Here is an 18,011-nt window from a genome sequence, read left to right on the forward strand (position 1 = left end):
CTTCTGGGTCCCTGGGTTGAGCACAAGTGATGGAAAACTCATGTCCCCTAAGCCCACCACAAAAGACTCCTCCTGCTGCTGGGTCTGAACAGCTGGAGAAAAGGGGACCTAAGCAGCAGGCCCCTGCCCAGTGCCAGGTCTTGCATCAGGCACCTGAGGTGGGGGTGGTGCTTCTGCAGCTGTCTCGAGTAAGAAGGCCTTGCAAACCCTTTTGCTGTCACAAGAAGCCAGGCAGCTGTCCTGGCGCAGGCCTCCTCCATGTTGGTGGGTGGAGAGCCACAATTCTCCCCCTCCCCCCCACCTCTAATATTGTCCCTTGCCTTTCTTCCAGAGCCCCTCTCTGGTCTCCTGTCACTCATCCCCCCCACCCCCATAACCTACACTAACTACTAACTAACATTATTAAACAGTTAAATTATCAACCCCCTCAAAGCACCTAGCCAAAAATGCAAATTTCTTTTACAATCTACCTACCTGCTCTAAAAGCTTGCTTTGTGGGTCTAAAGCTGGAGATGAAATCTAATTTTTAAAAAGCCCTGTTTAGGTATCAGGCACTACACTATCAAGCAGCTTAATTCCACCTTCAGAAATCAAGCTACCCCTGAATCCCAATCTACAAATAAGCCTATGACAAAAAAACAAACAAAACCCCTACTTCTAATGAGCCTGACCTGGCTCCAAGGGACCCAGAGGTGGATAGGGAAAGCCTAGTTAAATGTCTCTAATGGATGGTCTATTTATCTATAAAATTAGATTAGAACCTGAACTCTTTCTACACAAGCCAATTCAAGGGGGAAAACCTCTGTTTGGTCCCTAAAAGCTACTAATTAAGTTCTGGTTTACAAGAACTACCACCAGCTTATCTTAAAAATACTTTTTAAAAATTCCCAACCCTCGCAGAATATCCAAAGTACACCAAACACCTGTTGCAGTTCATGTTGATTCCAAAGCAGACCAGGTCCAGGCCAGACCACAGTGAGAGCTGGCTGGGTTTCAGATCTCTCCAGGCAGCCAGACGACACACTCCCCTCAAAATGGTGGCTGTTCTGGGGCAAGCCTGCCTATTTAACTCCTTCCAGAGTAGTTGTAAAGATACACTCTCCTTTAGAGAATCCCATTGGCCTGAGAAGGAGAGTTCCTGCAAGGATTTGCTGCTCACTCCCCTTTCCCTTCAAACTTCCCAGGTAAGGAAACAGTGTTTCTTTGCTGTTCCTTTGCAAAGGAACAGCCCAGCTGTGATTACCAAAGTTTAGAAAATTAACCTGAATTAATTTGGTAAACTTGAGTTTGGGAATACCAAATCTGATTCGGTATTCCCCTTTCAGTTTGATAAAACAAGACTTCACATCCCTAATTCTGGTTCTTACTGTTAAGCACTCAAAGGTATTCCTTCATTATTGTCCAGTCTGCCATTTAAGATGCTATTATTAAGCCATATTTCATAGACCCATGCCTTCAGCTTTGAAGAGAGATGGCTGCAGAGACTGGTCTTTATCACTGATGGTCTCTTGCCTCTGGAATGCCCTCCCACTGAAGATAGCTTCATGTCCCTACCATTAACTTTTCCCCTTCCCTGGCCCCTCATTGACTTTCCCCTTTTCCTGCTTCCTTCTTTCCTTCACTTCCATATTTGTCTGCCCCCCCTTTATTCACCTTTCCCCCTTGTCCCCTGGCATCCACTCTCCTATGGCCCAGTTGTGTGGTGCTGGCTGATCCAGGCCCAGTTACATGGTGGGAAACCTGCAAGGACTTGAAGGGGGCAGTTCACTTTCCCCCCATCCACTTCCTCACACTGTTTCCTCATTCCCTCTTCATGGCAGCCCCCATATGCTTACCTTTCCTTACATCCCTCTATCCTAGAAATCCTCTAAACAAACTACCATTTGGCTGCTGTCCCCCTTGATCAATATTTCTTAATTTACTTCATATATATATATATATAAAATGCCTTTCTTCACATGGGAAGGAAGCCCTTGAGAGATTTCATCAGGACTTCAATAACTTTCACCCTACTATCAACCTAAGCCTGGACCACTCTACACAACAGGTACACTTCCTGGACACCACTGTACAACTACATAATGGACGAATAAATACCACCTTATACCGGAAACCAACAGACCAATACTCATATCTACATGCCTCCAGCTTCCACCCTAAACATACCACTCAGTCTATTGTCTACAGCCAAACCTTATGTTACAACCGTATCTGCTCCAATGCTCTCGACCGAGACTCACACTTAAGAGATTTACAACAAGCATTTTTGAGACTACAGTACCCACCAAATGTAGTGAAGAAACAAATCAACAGGGCCAGACTAGTACCCAGAAACAGTCTGCTCCAGGACAAACCTAAAGGAACTAACAACAGAACACCACTGGTTGTCACCTATAGCTCCCAGCTCAAACCCATCCAACGTATCATCAGTGAGCTACAACCCATCCTGGAAAATGATACCTCTCTCTCAGAAGTCCTGGGTGGAAGACCTTTCCTTGCCTACAGACAGCCCCCCAATCTTAAACGACTTCTCACTTACAATCAGGAATCGGCCAGCAGAGTCACCAGCACAAGTACCAGGCCCTGCAACAGATCCAGATGCCAGCTCTGCCCCTATATCTACCCAGGGAATACAATTACAGGACCCAATGGCATCAACTACACTGTCTCTGGCTCTTACAGCTGCTCATCCTCCAATCTGATATATGCCCTCATGTGCCAACAATGTCCTTCTGCTCTGTACATTGGACAAACCAGCCAAACTCTACGCAAAAGAATAAATGGACACAAATCTGACATTAGAAATGGAAACGTCCAAAAACCAGTGGGAGAACACTTCAATCTACCAGGACATTCCACCAAAGACTTAAAGGTCGCTGTGGTTCAACAGAAACCTTTCAAAAACAAAATCCAACGGGAGGCTGCTGAATTGGAATTCATATGCAAATTTGACTCTGTCAAGCTGGGACTGAATAGAGACTATGAATGGTTATCACATTATCACAGGTAACAGATTCCCTTTACAGAGGCGTGGTCTGGGGGAGCCCAGTGACGCCTGGTGTGGGCTTTCGGGGACCACAGTTCTCTTTGTCAGATGCAGCTGGCAGGGAGAGCTGTGGTCATCGAAGGCTTATACTACATAGGAATTGGATACTTTCACTGCTACAAACTAATAGGGCAAACTGACTGCACACCAAAAGGAGATGTTTACATTTCCAAGCAAAGGAATGTTTTGACTGCCTCCACGCTAATTGCATTCTGTCTCCTTGTGATATATGTCCCCTTCTTTCTCCCCTCTCTCCCCTCCTCTTCTGTATTTGACCAGTTCGGATCATGCATCTGAAGAAGAGAACTTGATTCTCGAAAGCTTATGCTACAATAAAATTGGTTAGTCTTAAAGGTGCTACTGGACTCTTTTTGATTCTTCACAATGGGGTCCCAAAGCAGCTTACATCATTCTCCTTGCCTCCATATTATCTGTATAATAATCCTGAACCATAGGTTAGGTTGAGAGTATGTGTGAGGCCCCGCCCCGCCGGCCGCGTCCTCCCCTCGTCCTGCCGTCCTCTGAGCTGCCACCAGGGGGTGGTTGAGGGAGCTCCCTCTGCCTCAGACTTGGTAGGGGCAGTGGTTTGGGCACCAGTCTCTGCCTCCTACCTGCTGCCTTGGAAATCTCTCGCACTCTCTCTGACCAACCTTCCAACCAGCCTTCTCCTCCCCGGCGTCATCGGGAGCTTCCCTCTTATAGCCCCTCCTGGTTCTGCCTCCTGCCTCTCCACCAATCCCCTTCCCCAAATCGCCCCTCCCTGATACCGACACCTGGCTGCCTTCACCTAGTTGGGCTAGACACCTTTCCATCACCCTCTCCGCCCCTGCTGTGGCCTCTGTGCTCGTTTCTCCCCTCTCCCACCCTTCACCAATCCCCAGTGGCTTTTCATACTGAGGAGCCCTCCCAGGACCCGTCCAGCCAACCCAGCGCGGGGACGGCTCGCCGGGCGTTCCTCCCTTCCTCCGATCTGGCAGAGCCCTTCCCCTGCCGGCGTTCGGCCGCGCCCGTCCCTGGGTTGTGGCCCGGGGCGGCCGCGGCGGTGACTGTGCTGGTCTCTCCCCGCGGCCGCCTCCCTCCTCCCACGCCGCCGTCGTCGCTGCGCCGGGCGGCCGGCCTGCTTTCGGCCTCTTCCCCGCCGCGAGCCTCGGCGGCGGCGCCCGTGGCAGCCGGCCCGGCGGCGGCGGCGGCGGCGGCGGCGGGCCCAGCCGCTCCGGCTGTAATGGCGGCCGCAGGCCCTGCTGCTCCGGCGGCCGCGGCAGGCTCGGCGTTGGTGCGCCGGGGAAACCCGAGGCGTCCGTCTTCTCCGGGCCCGCGGCCGCGGGCCTCTGGGTAAGTGGGGGTGCTTGGTGGGGGCCGGGAGGCTGGCAACGGGCCCTCTGAGGGTCCGTCGGCCCGGGGGGAAGGGCCCAGTCCGGGGTGGGTGAGGCCCACTCCGGACACCCCCCCCCCTGGGGTCCGGCGTTTCCTGGTCCATCTGCTGTTCCGGGATCCGTGACATGTAGTCCGCATTGGCATGGAGTCGACCTGGCCGGTGCCGCAGCTGGAAGCTGAAAGGGAGCAGAGAGAGGTACCATCTGAGAACCCGTGGGTTGTGGTCCTTCATGCGGGCCATCCACAGCAGGGGGGCGTGGTCCGTGACCAGGGTGAAGTGGTTGTTGGTCAGGTAGAACTGGAGGGCGCCTACTGCCCATTTCACCGCCAGGGCCTCCTTCTCGACGGTAGCGTACTTGACCTCTGCGGGTTGCAGCTTCCGGCTGATAAACAACACGGGGTGTTCCTGGCCGTCGACCTCCTGGGATAGGACCGCCCCCAGCCCAACATCGGAGGCGTCCGTCTGGACGAGGAAGGGTCGCTCAAAGTCCGGATTCCGTAACACGGGGGCCCCGGACAGGGCTCCGCGAAAAGCGTCGAAGGCCTGGAGCCGGTCGGGGTTCCAGCGAATAGTGGCGGGCTGGTCCTTACGCAGGCAGTCTGACAGGGGGCTGGCTTGGCTGGCGAAGTGGGGTATGAACTTGCTGTAGTAGCCCACCAGCCCTAGGAAGCGCCGCATCTGGCGTTTCGTTCGAGGGCGAGGGCTCTGCTCCAGCGTGGTGACCTTATCGGGCACGGGCCGTAGGACCCCGTGGCCCACTTGGAACCCCAGGTATGTGAGCTCCTGGAACCCAATCCGGCTTTTGCGGGGGTTGACTCGTAGGCCGGCCCCGGCCAATGCCGCCAGGACCATGTTCAGGTGCTGCAGGTGCGACGGCCAGTCTGGACTAAAGATGATGATATCATCTATGTAGGCCCGGGCGAACCCTTGGCAATGGGCCAGCACGTGATCCACGAGGCGCTGGAAGGTGGCGGCCGCCCCATGCAGGCCGAAGGGCATGACTTTGAACTGGAACAAGCCGTGGGGGGTCGCAAAGGCCGTCTTCTCCCGATCCTCAGCTGCCATGGGTATCTGCCAGTACCCCTTCGTGAGGTCCAGAGCCGACAGGTAACGGGCCGTTCCCAGTTGATCAATCAGCACGTCGGCCCGGGGCATGGGGTAGGCGTCAAAGGTGGCAATGGCGTTGACTTGTCGGTAGTCCACGCAGAAGCGGACGGAGCCATCCGGCTTCCCCACCAACACAATGGGGCTCCGCCACGCGCTGTGGGAGGGCTCAATTACGTCGAGACGGAGCATGTCCTCTACTTCCTTGGCCACGATCTCCCACCGTTTTAAGGGCAAGGGTCTCCAGGGGGCTCGCGCCACCTGCCCGGGGGGGGTGGGTATGTGGTGAACCAGCACCGCGGTTCGGCCCGGCCGGCAGGAGAAAAGACTGGGGTGCCGGCGGACCACGGCCCTCGCCTGGGCCAGTTGGTCCTCCTGGAGGCCTGGGTCTAAGATTGGCTCCTCTCCGGTGGGGCCGCTCGGGGTCCATGGCAACTCGCCAGCGGGAAGCTCAAGGGGGTCCGGGGATAGGTTGCACTGGAGCGTCTCCGCCTCATGCCAGGCCTTTAGATCATTGACATGCAGCCTCTTCCGATGCCGGGGACTGGGCCCACACTGGACTTCGTACGACAGGGGCCCCCGTACCTTAGTGATGGGGTAGGGTCCCCGCCACGGGGCCCCTGGGCCCGGGCCCATGACTCGGTGGTGGACTAGGACTTTCTCTCCCACCTGAAATGTCCGAGCCCTGGCTCCCCGGTCGTAGTAGGCCTTCTGGGACCGCTGGGCCTCGCGGAGGTGTTCACGGGCGGCGGCCCGACACGCCTCGAGACGGGCCTGAAGATCCCGGACGTACTCGGGGGCGGGACGCCCCTCGGGTGAGGCCACCGGGGCCCACTGCTCCTCCACCAGCCCCAGGATGCCTCGGGGTCGCCGCCCGTATAGGAGCTCAAAGGGGGCGTACCCGGTGGAGGCCTGGGGAGTCTCGCGGACCGCAAAGAGCAAGGGATCTATGTACAAGTCCCACTGCTGGGGGCGGTCGTGGGCCAGCTTGTGGAGCATTGTCTTCAGGGTCTGGTTGAATCTCTCTACCAGCCCGTCAGTCTGAGGGTGGTAGATGCTGGTAAAGATCTGTCGGACGTGTAGTGTTCGGCACAGGTGTCTGGTGAGCTGGGCCGTGAAGGGTTTCCCGCAGTCCGACAGCAACTCCCGGGGCAACCCCACTTGGGCGAAGAACCGTAGCAACACCCGGGCGACCCCTGGGGCCTTCATGTCCCGGAGGGGAATGGCCTCGGGGTACCGGGTAGCATAGTCCATCAGGACCAGGATATAACGGGCTCCTCGTGGGGTCCGGGGCAGGGGACCGACGAAGTCCATGGCAATCCTGGCGAAGGGTTCCTCAATGATGGGCAACGGGGCCAGCGGGGCCCGGGCTGGCCGGCGGGTGGCTTGTCGCTGGCAAAGCGGGCAGGCCTGGCAGTAGCGCTTGACCTCTTTGGTTAGCCCCGGCCAGAAGAAGTGGGCTTCGATCCGGGCCGCCGTAGCTCGGGCGCCCTGATGGCCCCCCCACGGATGGTCGTGGGCAGCCTGGAGGACCTCCGGGCAATAGGCAGCCGGAACCAACAGCTGGGACACTTCACCCTGGCTCCCTTTTACTAGGCGATACCAACGCCCCCCTGCACGGACGACCCGCGGTAGCCGCCCTGCCCGGCGGGGGTCAAGGACCCGACCCTCACTTACTGCGGTCATCCGGCGTAGGTCCTCCAGTGAGGGATCTTCTGCTTGACCGGTGGCGAACCGGGGTTCTGCTCGCCATCCCTGGCGGAGTTGGGCTGGGGCATCCCCGGCTCCGCTCCCCCCCGGGCGCTCCGCATCGTCTTCCTCATCCTCTCCGGCCAGGACCTCTCCCGCTTCCTCCCGGTCGGGGGGAAGGGCCGTCTTCATGGCGGGATGGAAGTGGGGAGAGTCCCTCCCCAGCAAGACCGGGTAGGGTAAGGCCTGCACCCGGGCCAAGGGCGTCTCGCACGTCTGCCCACGGTACGTCACGGGAGCCAGGACAACCGGGCACTCTTCCACGTGATTGTGAACGCAGGCGATGACGGCCTGGCGGACCACCGGCAGGTCCGGGGGCAGCAGGTGGGAGCGGATCATCGACACGGAGCTCCCGCTGTCGAGGAGTGCCGTTAACTTCCTCCCCATCACCGAGACCAGGACGAGCATGGGAGGGGGCCGGGGGGCCCGACTCGTCGCGGGCAGGGCCGTGTCCCATCCCAGGTCGCACTCCATCAGGGGGCATTCCCTCTTCCAGTGTCCCCGTTGCCCGCACGTGAAGCACGGTCCTTTGTCTCCCGTCTCCCGTGCGGGGCCGCTGGGTTTGGTCGCAGTGGGGGTGACGGGTGGCGGGAGGGCTAGCCGGGGCCCGGCTGGGGGTCCTCCGGTCATCCGCCCCAGGTGGCCAGGAGCAGGCGGCCGAGGGCCTGGACGGGCTCGCCCTCCCTTTTCGCCTGCGTTGCGGCTCCCTTCACCCCCGAGGCGAGGGTCCTGCTTCACGGGCTCCCGGGACTCCACGGCCATCACGTTTTCCCACAACGTGGTGGCTTCCTTCAGTGTGGCGGGCTTGTTGTAAGCCACCCAGTTCCGGGCCCGGGCGGGAATCACCTGCAGTAACTGCTCAAGCACCACCTGGTCGGCTATCCTCCGGCCCTCGTCCGTGGTGGGCTTCAGCCAGCGGTAGGCCGCGTCTTGGAGATTGGCCACAAGAGTGCGGGGACGGTCTGTTTTTTGGAAGGCGATGGACCGGAACTTCTGCCGGTAAGTCTCCGGTGTGACCTCGTAGCGGTCCAATATCGCCGCCTTCAGCCTCGCATAGTCGGCACTTTCGGCTTTGGGGAGGGCCTTCAGGGCGGCTTGCGCCTCCCCCGTAAGATAAGGTCCAATGATGTAGGCCCACTGGGCCGGGGCCCACCCCGCCGCCTCTGCTGTCCGCTCAAAGGCCTCCAGGAAGGCATCCACGTCTTCTTCCGGGCCCAGCTTGGCGAGGTGAAACGGTGGCCGGGAGACGGGCCCGGCCCCGCCCCCGGCTCCAGGGCCGGCGCTGGCCAGTGCTTGTTGGAGGTCTCGGATGAGAGCCGCCTGAGCATCCTGCTGTTGACGAGCCAGGGCAGCTTGTGCGTCCAGTTGCTGCTGAGCCACCTCCTTCAACAGCTGCCCCTGGTGCTCCGTTAGCCACTGGCCAAACTGTGCGAGATCCATCTTGGAGCTGGCGGCCTCGGCGGGGGCCTCCGCACTCACACTCGCTGGCTTCAGCACTGCGGGGCGTAGGAGGGGCCGGGAGCTGCTCCAACTGACTGGGGTGGGGAGGTGCGGGCGTGGGTGCCTCACGGGGCTGCTAGTGCCGGCATTCTCCACCAGTTTGTGAGGCCCCGCCCCGCCGGCCGCGTCCTCCCCTCGTCCTGCCGTCCTCTGAGCTGCCACCAGGGGGTGGTTGAGGGAGCTCCCTCTGCCTCAGACTTGGTAGGGGCAGTGGTTTGGGCACCAGTCTCTGCCTCCTACCTGCTGCCTTGGAAATCTCTCGCACTCTCTCTGACCAACCTTCCAACCAGCCTTCTCCTCCCCGGCGTCATCGGGAGCTTCCCTCTTATAGCCCCTCCTGGTTCTGCCTCCTGCCTCTCCACCAATCCCCTTCCCCAAATCGCCCCTCCCTGATACCGACACCTGGCTGCCTTCACCTAGTTGGGCTAGACACCTTTCCATCACCCTCTCCGCCCCTGCTGTGGCCTCTGTGCTCGTTTCTCCCCTCTCCCACCCTTCACCAATCCCCAGTGGCTTTTCATACTGAGGAGCCCTCCCAGGACCCGTCCAGCCAACCCAGCGCGGGGACGGCTCGCCGGGCGTTCCTCCCTTCCTCCGATCTGGCAGAGCCCTTCCCCTGCCGGCGTTCGGCCGCGCCCGTCCCTGGGTTGTGGCCCGGGGCGGCCGCGGCGGTGACTGTGCTGGTCTCTCCCCGCGGCCGCCTCCCTCCTCCCACGCCGCCGTCGTCGCTGCGCCGGGCGGCCGGCCTGCTTTCGGCCTCTTCCCCGCCGCGAGCCTCGGCGGCGGCGCCCGTGGCAGCCGGCCCGGCGGCGGCGGCGGCGGCGGGCCCAGCCGCTCCGGCTGTAATGGCGGCCGCAGGCCCTGCTGCTCCGGCGGCCGCGGCAGGCTCGGCGTTGGTGCGCCGGGGAAACCCGAGGCGTCCGTCTTCTCCGGGCCCGCGGCCGCGGGCCTCTGGGTAAGTGGGGGTGCTTGGTGGGGGCCGGGAGGCTGGCAACGGGCCCTCTGAGGGTCCGTCGGCCCGGGGGGAAGGGCCCAGTCCGGGGTGGGTGAGGCCCACTCCGGACAGTATGTAACAGAATTGAAGTCTCCCAGTGAAGTTCCACAGCAGAGCTGTGATTTGAACCCAGGTGTCTCAGATACTACTCTAAAACTCTAACTGCTACACTATACTGGTTTCTGTAGGGAGGGCTGCTGTTGAACAGTAGCAAGCAGCTAGGGCTGGATGAGTAAGGCAAGTAATGTAGTATTAAGTCTCCCAGTGGTTGCACCTGGCCTGGGCCCAGTGAGTCCTCCCTCAAAGGCCAAGACATCCCTTCAAAGGCCCATGTCTGTTCTACCACTGTCTTTTCATGATGGAAACCAAGTCTGGAGTACTAGCTAAACTGTTATGGTTGCTTACAACAGCCATTGTGAAAATGTCCTTAACACTGTATGGAAATATCATTGATACTGTATGGAAATGTACTAATCTCACACTAAGTAATCCGCCTTGAGTCTCAGTGAGAAAGGCAGACTATAAATGATATAAATAAAAAAAAATGAAGGAAGGAAGGAAGGAACAGACAAACAAAACCTATCCCCCAAAGACAGCAACAGGAAACTGTTTCCACCTCTACTGAAGGCCCTCTTAAGCATTTTGATTTGCAGTGCCTCCAGAAAAGAAGACAAATGTGGTGCCCTCCTGACCTTTCAGAGAGACTGTTCCAGAACAAAAGAGACGTGGTTGCAGGGGTGGGGTGGGGTCATAACTGAGCAATGGTCAGTCTAAATAGGTTTAGGCATAGGAACAGCTAGAAGACATTGCTGGAAAGGTCTAGGTGGACACTCAGTCCATTACTGGGAGAGACAGCCTTTCAGCATCATTTTCACATTTTCTTTAATATTGCAGTCATTTATTCCTCTATCACTAAGCCATTTCAAGAAAAAGAAACTCACCACATGCTGAACATCACTCTTAATCCATTTTACAGAGTTGTCTTGAGAAGAATTGCCATCTGCTCTCCTCATCCTCAAGTCTCTTGTTAAAGGTAAAAAAAGAAGAGTATTATCTGCTGAGAACAACCTCTGTCAGAGACCAAGTATCTACAGCACTTCAGTGTGGCTGGAAAAAACCCTACCTGATATCACCAACAGTGTCAGCATAGTAAGAATAAATCTCAATGGGTTCTATGTTAGGGTTTGTCTTGAAATGGATGATTCCAGAGGAATTTGTCTAGAAAGAGCAAAAGATGTTAGTGAGGACAAAGGAAACCAAAGATACTTCCACTTCTTAGAACCTGAGATTTGTGACTGTGCAGTGTGGTGGTTTGGATTCTGGAAGGCCCAGGTTTAAAGCCCCATTTAGCCATGAAGTTCATTTGGGTACCCTTGAGCCAGGAAGATGAGGAGAGGGGTTTCTTTTTCTGAAGATCACCATCATCCTAAAAGTGGTGGCTCATTCTCAGACATGTACCTTCATGTTCTGATAGCTTATGCCTGCCACAAAGAACCTTAGCTTACATTAGAAAGAGCATGGAAGTGGGCAGTTTCTTGAGATAACATAGGCAGGATGCTGCAATCCTCTCCCTCACAGGATTGTTGTTGTAAGGATAAAATGGAAGGCAGAAGAACAAAATCAGTCACTTTGGACCCTTGTTGGGGACAAAGGCTGCACACATAGGGAGGGTGGAGATATCCCATCCTTTACAATACAAGAAGGGTTTAAAAGCTTTCCTGAGGTATCAGACTCTGTATGCTGTAGTGCTTAGAATGCCACACTAGGCTCTAGTAAACTTAGGTTTGACTCCCACCTCTGTTATGGAAGCTTCCTGAGTGACTTTGGCCCATCCACCCAATAACAGTCTAACCTATCTCACCAGTTTAATGGGAAGATAATATGTAGATGAGAACAACGTAAGCTGCTTTGTGTTCCCAGTGGGAGAAAGACAGGGTATAAAGTAAGTTAACAATTTAATTTTGGCCACAGTTCACAACAAAGGATGATTGCTCTTGGGTTTGCTTCAACTGGTATTGCTGAAACTCTCGGCAGGAAGCAGACCTGGTCATTCAGTATTCAAACTACTGTACCATTCAGCCTGCCAGATAACATTTGCCTCCCAAGCCCTACAATGAGGCAGCTGGTGATCACAGACACGACATTTTCAGTGGTGGCACCTCTTCTTTGGAATGTCCTGCCTCTTGAATTTTAACTAAGGGATTTTATCTTTTTAGCCTCTTGGTGGTCTGTTTCAAGTTTAAGTACAGTTTGGGGGATATGTTTATGCCATTTTTAGTAGCTTGTTTTCCTTCTGTATTGCTCTTTGCTGCTGATTCTTCAGTAATATTTTTATTTGTTAACCACCTCGAGCAGGATCCTAGATAGGCAGGTGTGACGGACTCAGCTTCAGATGCTGAGATTTCCAGAGGTGAAAGTATGATTGACATGTTTCCTTCCCCACCCCCCACCATGGGGCTAGCCTGAAATGGCAGTTGGGGATGGAATGTTGGGGAAGCTGTCAGTTGGAGTTGGACAGTAAACAAGAGAGTGAAAGGGAGTGGGAGCCTGGCTTTTGACCAGAGAGGGTCAGCTAGAGAATCCTCTGTGAGAGGAAATAATGTTTGTGGAACACTTTTAGTCCTAGGACTAAATTGGGGAGACACCAGCACTAACTCTTGCTTAGACATGAGAGATCTGGGAATTATAGAGGGCCAAGGAAGTGGGTAGAGAGGAGTCTCCCCGTCAGTGCCAGGAACAGGGTTATAGCTCATAACTATAATGCCTGCCAAGTATCTAGGAAGGGTTTGTCTCAGTGGAGCACCCTTAAGTCTGGAGAGGAGGGAAACTTGTGCTGTGTCTGTACTTTGAAAGGGAAAAATTTGTGAAGCAGTGTCAACTGCTGAAAGAAGCCAGCAACCTATTGTTAAACCAAGTGTTTTGTGCCTCACACCAGTGAAGTTCCTGTATGAAAACCTTTCTGTTACGTCAGTTCAAACATCCGCCTACCTGCCTTTTGATTTTAACCTTCTATAAATAAACCTTCAGGTACGTTTTGAACCTCCCCAAGCCTTGTGTGCCTGTTTCTGCTAAAGGGAAGCACAAACCCCTGATCAGTCCCCTACTAAGACTTGGCTGGGTAACCATTTTTAATAATCCTTAAAGGTGGGACAAGAAGGAAAGTTAAAACTTATCGATGGCTGTTGTGGGTTAAAACTTATCATCAACCACACTACCAGAGGCTTCCCAGCCCAGTATACAGCTTCATAGGCTTAAAGAGGACAAGTTTTACCTCAGGGTAGGGGAAAGTCAGCCTAAGCCTGAGTTGGATGTGGGTTTGTTGCAGCAGGGTAAACATTTCCAGAATTAATAAACAACATATAAATGAACTGCACAAATACAGGCAAGGTTAATACCAGACTGGGTTTTTTTAACCTACTGCTAGGCCTGTGGTGAAAAGGGATTTTATACTTTCATTCATAGCTTGCAAGAATATGCTCATCACAAGCAAAGGAAACTCTGCACTCCTGCAGAGAACATCTAGGCCCGTCCTCCCTATTAAGGGTGGACGTTGGGTCTCTTCATCTGCTAACTACCAGTTTCCATTGCCATGCAGGGCACAATCTGGTATTGTAGAATTTTTTGTTCCAAGACATATTTTAATGCTCAGCAGAGGACAAAGAAAGCATCTGCCCGCCCTCTTTTTCACACCTCAGAGTGTCTCAGACAAGAAAGGATTTCGTAAACTTACCCAGATCCTGAGAAGTGGAGTTCTTTGCAGGACAGTCATAAGTTATGGAAGTGACTGATACAATATCAGGTGCTGGTGGTGGCACGATGGACTTGCTAGTTTGTTTACACAGAAAAGCATGGCATAACCTCAAATATCCCAGCAACAATGCAATGGGAAGCACAGTGGGTGCATTGAAAGGAAACTAGGAAACTAGGAAAGGAAACTAGGAAACCTTTCAGGGGATGACTTTCAGGGTATATGTTTTTTTTTTCTTACCATTGTTCTCTCCCAAGAGGCAAAGGGAATATAATTTTTTATGCTATGGAAAGTAAGAATTGGATCTGTTAGTGTTCTTTCACCTTGAAATCTGGAATCAACATTTGGGATGATGCTGGAAAGGAAAAGAAAGAAATTTGTTAAACATATTGATAGGTGAGATTGGGAGGAGCAATTTTTGAAGAATCAGTCCCCAAGCACACCCTATTGCTTTTGCATCATGCTGGGAATTATGTTGTTTGCTTGCGCAATGGGGCTGCAGACATCAATTTCGGTTCCATGCCTCTCAGGTGGAGTGCACCTCCTGGCTGGTTCCTTCCACCTTTTGTCCATGGAAGTCTTGTCCAAGAAAAGGGCAGGGAACCTTGTTTGAGGCCCACAAGGGTGTGGGATCAGGGGAATAGTGGTAATGTAAGTCCCTCTTGGATTGCATACTGGGATATCCATAATAATAATAACTGCACTTATATACCGCTACAGCAACTTCACATTTAACTCTCAAGAGCAGCTGGAGAGAGACTGGAGGAAGATTAAAAAAGAAATCTAGACTGACGTAACATTTCAACCGTTTCTCATTCTTACACTCTCCCAGTTTCAGCACCTGTATTTCGGGACAACTGACAGAACTGTTTCAAATGTTGCAAAGTTCACTTGGACTGCCAGCAGGTGTGATCTGGGAGTTTCCTGATTAGAACTTGATTTCCAAGTACACATGGGCCGTGCATGGATCAGGACTGTGGTGCATGGAAATTTAAGCCTCCTTCACACACTTTCCCTCCAATGTAATATGTCCCAAGGAAAAAATCTACTTCGGGTCCATCAGTACACAGATTTCTCCATTAGGGCAAACAACACCTTCCCAGACATGTTTCCGCTTAGGAAATCTGCATGGATGGAAGACTTAATTCTCTCTCCCAGCAGTCCCACAATTGAGCCCCCATGTGCCCACAAAAGAATTCTAAGCAATGTTTCTATATTTTTGGAAAATGTGCCATTCCCACTGCCTCCCCCTTTAGGAACAATGGGGGAGAACTAAGGCATTAGAAGGAGTTCAGTTGGACTGCCAGCAGGCGTGATCTGGGAATTTCCTACTTAGAAATTAATTCCCAGGCATGCATGGGTCACACTTGGATCAGGACTGTGGTACGTGGGAACAAGTCTTACATGGTCACCGTTTTCCCAAACCAATATGGCCCACAAAGCTTCTGTTTGCAGCATTAGGGAAATTATACATCTGGTCCTTCAATACAAATACATTTCCCAGGCATTTTCCACTCAGGAAAACTGTTTGAGAGGAAAGCTTAATCACTTCTCTGAGCAGTCCCAATCTCAATTGGGCCACCAAGAGCCCAGTTCTGAGCATAGAACTCCCGGCAACATTTCCACTTTGGGGGGAAAGTTGCCATTCCCACTACCTGCTTCTTTAGGAATAAGGAAAGGAAATTGACATTCATAAGGTGTACATACTCACTTGAGATACTTCTCGCCTTCCAGCTAGGAAAAGTAATAATGTGAATTGTCAGGCTGGAATAGCTCATCCCCTGCTGCAATGATTATGTACTTGGATATGTTTGCATATCGTGGATTGTATGCTAGAAATGGAAAATTCAATGGCTATTGTCATGGCAAGTGCATGAATATCCCAGTCCAATCCTAACTCCAGTTGATCAGAAAGAGAAAAGAGCCATTGCGCAACACAGAAGGAGAAGCGCTGCTCTTTTCATCACAGATGGACTTCAGCCAGCCCTTTTGATACTCTCCCTCCCACTGCCATTCCCTTTTCTGCCGAAATTCCATAAGTATCGAGAAGGATAGCATTTGCTCACCCAGTGGGTCCACGTGTGAAGCCAGATCACTGAAACGGGGGCTGTCCAACTTTTGAGTTATATTCAGCTCAAAGAAGGGTCTCATCATATAAGACCAGCCGCAATATGCTCGGTATTGGTGGTGGAGATTCTGCACAAAATTAGAACCATGAGACGTGGATGTGTGTAAGAACATACTCATCAGCAGGGCTGGACTTTGGAGCATTTGAAGAGGCTGAGATTTCAGAGTCAAGACAGCCAATACAGCAAGCACAGACCACTACTATCAGTGTTAAGAGGCATGTTTAAAAGCCTGGTTAAAAACTAAGGATTGCCCTAGCAAAAGGCTGAATCAATATTTCTGGGAGGTACTAAATTTTTCACTCAACTACCTTGAAACCTATCAGTCACAAAATGGGGGCATAGTTGGCAGAACAAGTCACCAAAAAGAGTTTCTTGAGTTGGAGTCAAAAAAATGGTGGCATTTCAGAGCCAATCTGTTTTTTCTTGAATTAGGAAACCTTTCTTCACTCTTTTCCTAAAGTAAACCAAAACCATCACTCCAAACAATAACACGCTCAGCAGGGGAAAACGTACAGTCACCCTGTATTTTCTCTGGAAGAGCCAAATAGCAGGAGGAAAGAGTCATATAACTCCTTTCCCATCCAGGCCAAGCATGAGTGTGTGCATGAATGAAGAAAGAAGATAGGGAAATGGAAAGAGTGCTGCTGATGTTATGGAAAAAGCTGACCCACAGCTGACCCAAAATTACTGACCATGAAGTTCTAAGCAATGTTACTCCCTTCATTGACTTTAATGGCCTTAGAAAATATAACTCTCCTCAGGACTGCATTGGCATACAACCAAACACAAACATTTCTTTGTTTCGTTGGTATGTTTTTAGCTCAGGGAACAGGATCGTGTGGGAACAGAGACAGCCTTGGGAAAGCAGTGTGAGAACATCCATGAATCCAAACATTTGCTGTACAGTTTTTTTATAAGGATACAAAAACATTTTTATGACAGGTTCAATTTCCCGCTTGCTACTTGCCAACAACCTGAAATTTGTATAGATGTGCTCCATGGGTATACTTGACTACAACATGAATCTCACCTCAGTCATGTTCAGCATATCCATGCCAATGGGTATAATTGCAGCAACTCTACTGTCTACCGCTGTGGTCAGCCAAGCGACCCTGCCACTCTGCAGGAAAGAGAGAGGAGATTGAGTAAAAGATTAAAGAAAGCCAGTTTGGTGTAGTGGTTAAAAGCATGGGACTCGAATCTTGAGAACCGAGTTTGATTCCCCCCTCCTCCACTTGAAGCCAGCTGGGTGGTCTTGGGTCAGTCACAGCTCTCTCAGAGCTCTCTCAGCCCCACCCACCTCACAGGGTGTTTGTTGTTGTGGGGATAATAATAACATACTTTGTAAACTCTTCTGAGTGGGTGTTAAGTTGTCCTGAAGGGCAGTATATAAATCAAATGTTCTTATTATGTTGTTAAGAGGGTGGGAGAGAAGATACACAGTTTACACAGCAACTATTTGAGACTCAGGGAATGGCACATACCCGTGATGATGTACATACAAGCAGCAATGCAGCCAAGAGAAGATGTACAATGTGCTCAGTAATGCCACTCACACCTACCGTGGAAATACCTGTCAAGGTGAACTGTGTGATATTTTTATGATATTCTTTCCTCATGAAATCTGTGAATGTGTCCATCGCTCTCACTGTGGCCTGCAGACAGAGAAGAGAATAGCATCCTCATAGGAAGTAAGAAATACTTGAATTGAGGCTGCCTATATGGCACATCTCCTAAGATATAAAGGAAACATCATCCCAAAACTGTTTCCATGCAGGACCCCGTGTCACAAGGGATCTAAGCAATTGTTGATGTCGAAGTCCACCACTGAACTTCCTAGCCCACCCCTGAACACATAAGCAATGTAGGGGATAGAGAAATGCAAGACACTTGTTAAAGAGACAGAGTGGATTCTCTGGGATCAGTAGCCGTCTTGGAAAACACAAATGAGAACGTTACCTTGACCATCGGGAAATGCCCAAGCCAGTGTGGAGGTGCATCAGAGTCATTTAGAAACCTCCACCAGGAATATGCTATTAGATCATATCCTGTAATATTCTCTCGTCCTAAAGGGTGTTTCTGGAACACAAGAAATGAGAGGAACATAAAGGTGAGAGCACCTTTGGCAGAAAAAAATGGCTCTTTCCTAACTGAATATTTAAAAGGATATTGGTCCCTCCCTTTACTGGAATTCATCAGAAAAGCAGATTCTAGAAAACCCTGCCTTCTAATGCTAGGCCTGCCCCATTGAAACATTGCTCTTGAGATGATTCTGCTGCAGTGGGCCTGAGATGTATATCTGGAAATCTTCTGACTGCTTTGGGGGTCTCAGGGAATTTTCAGCAAAGTGACACTCTTGATTACTT

Source organism: Eublepharis macularius, chromosome 3 (assembly GCF_028583425.1).
Source record: "Eublepharis macularius isolate TG4126 chromosome 3, MPM_Emac_v1.0, whole genome shotgun sequence".
In the NCBI taxonomy this organism is placed as follows: Eukaryota; Metazoa; Chordata; class Lepidosauria; order Squamata; family Eublepharidae; genus Eublepharis; species Eublepharis macularius.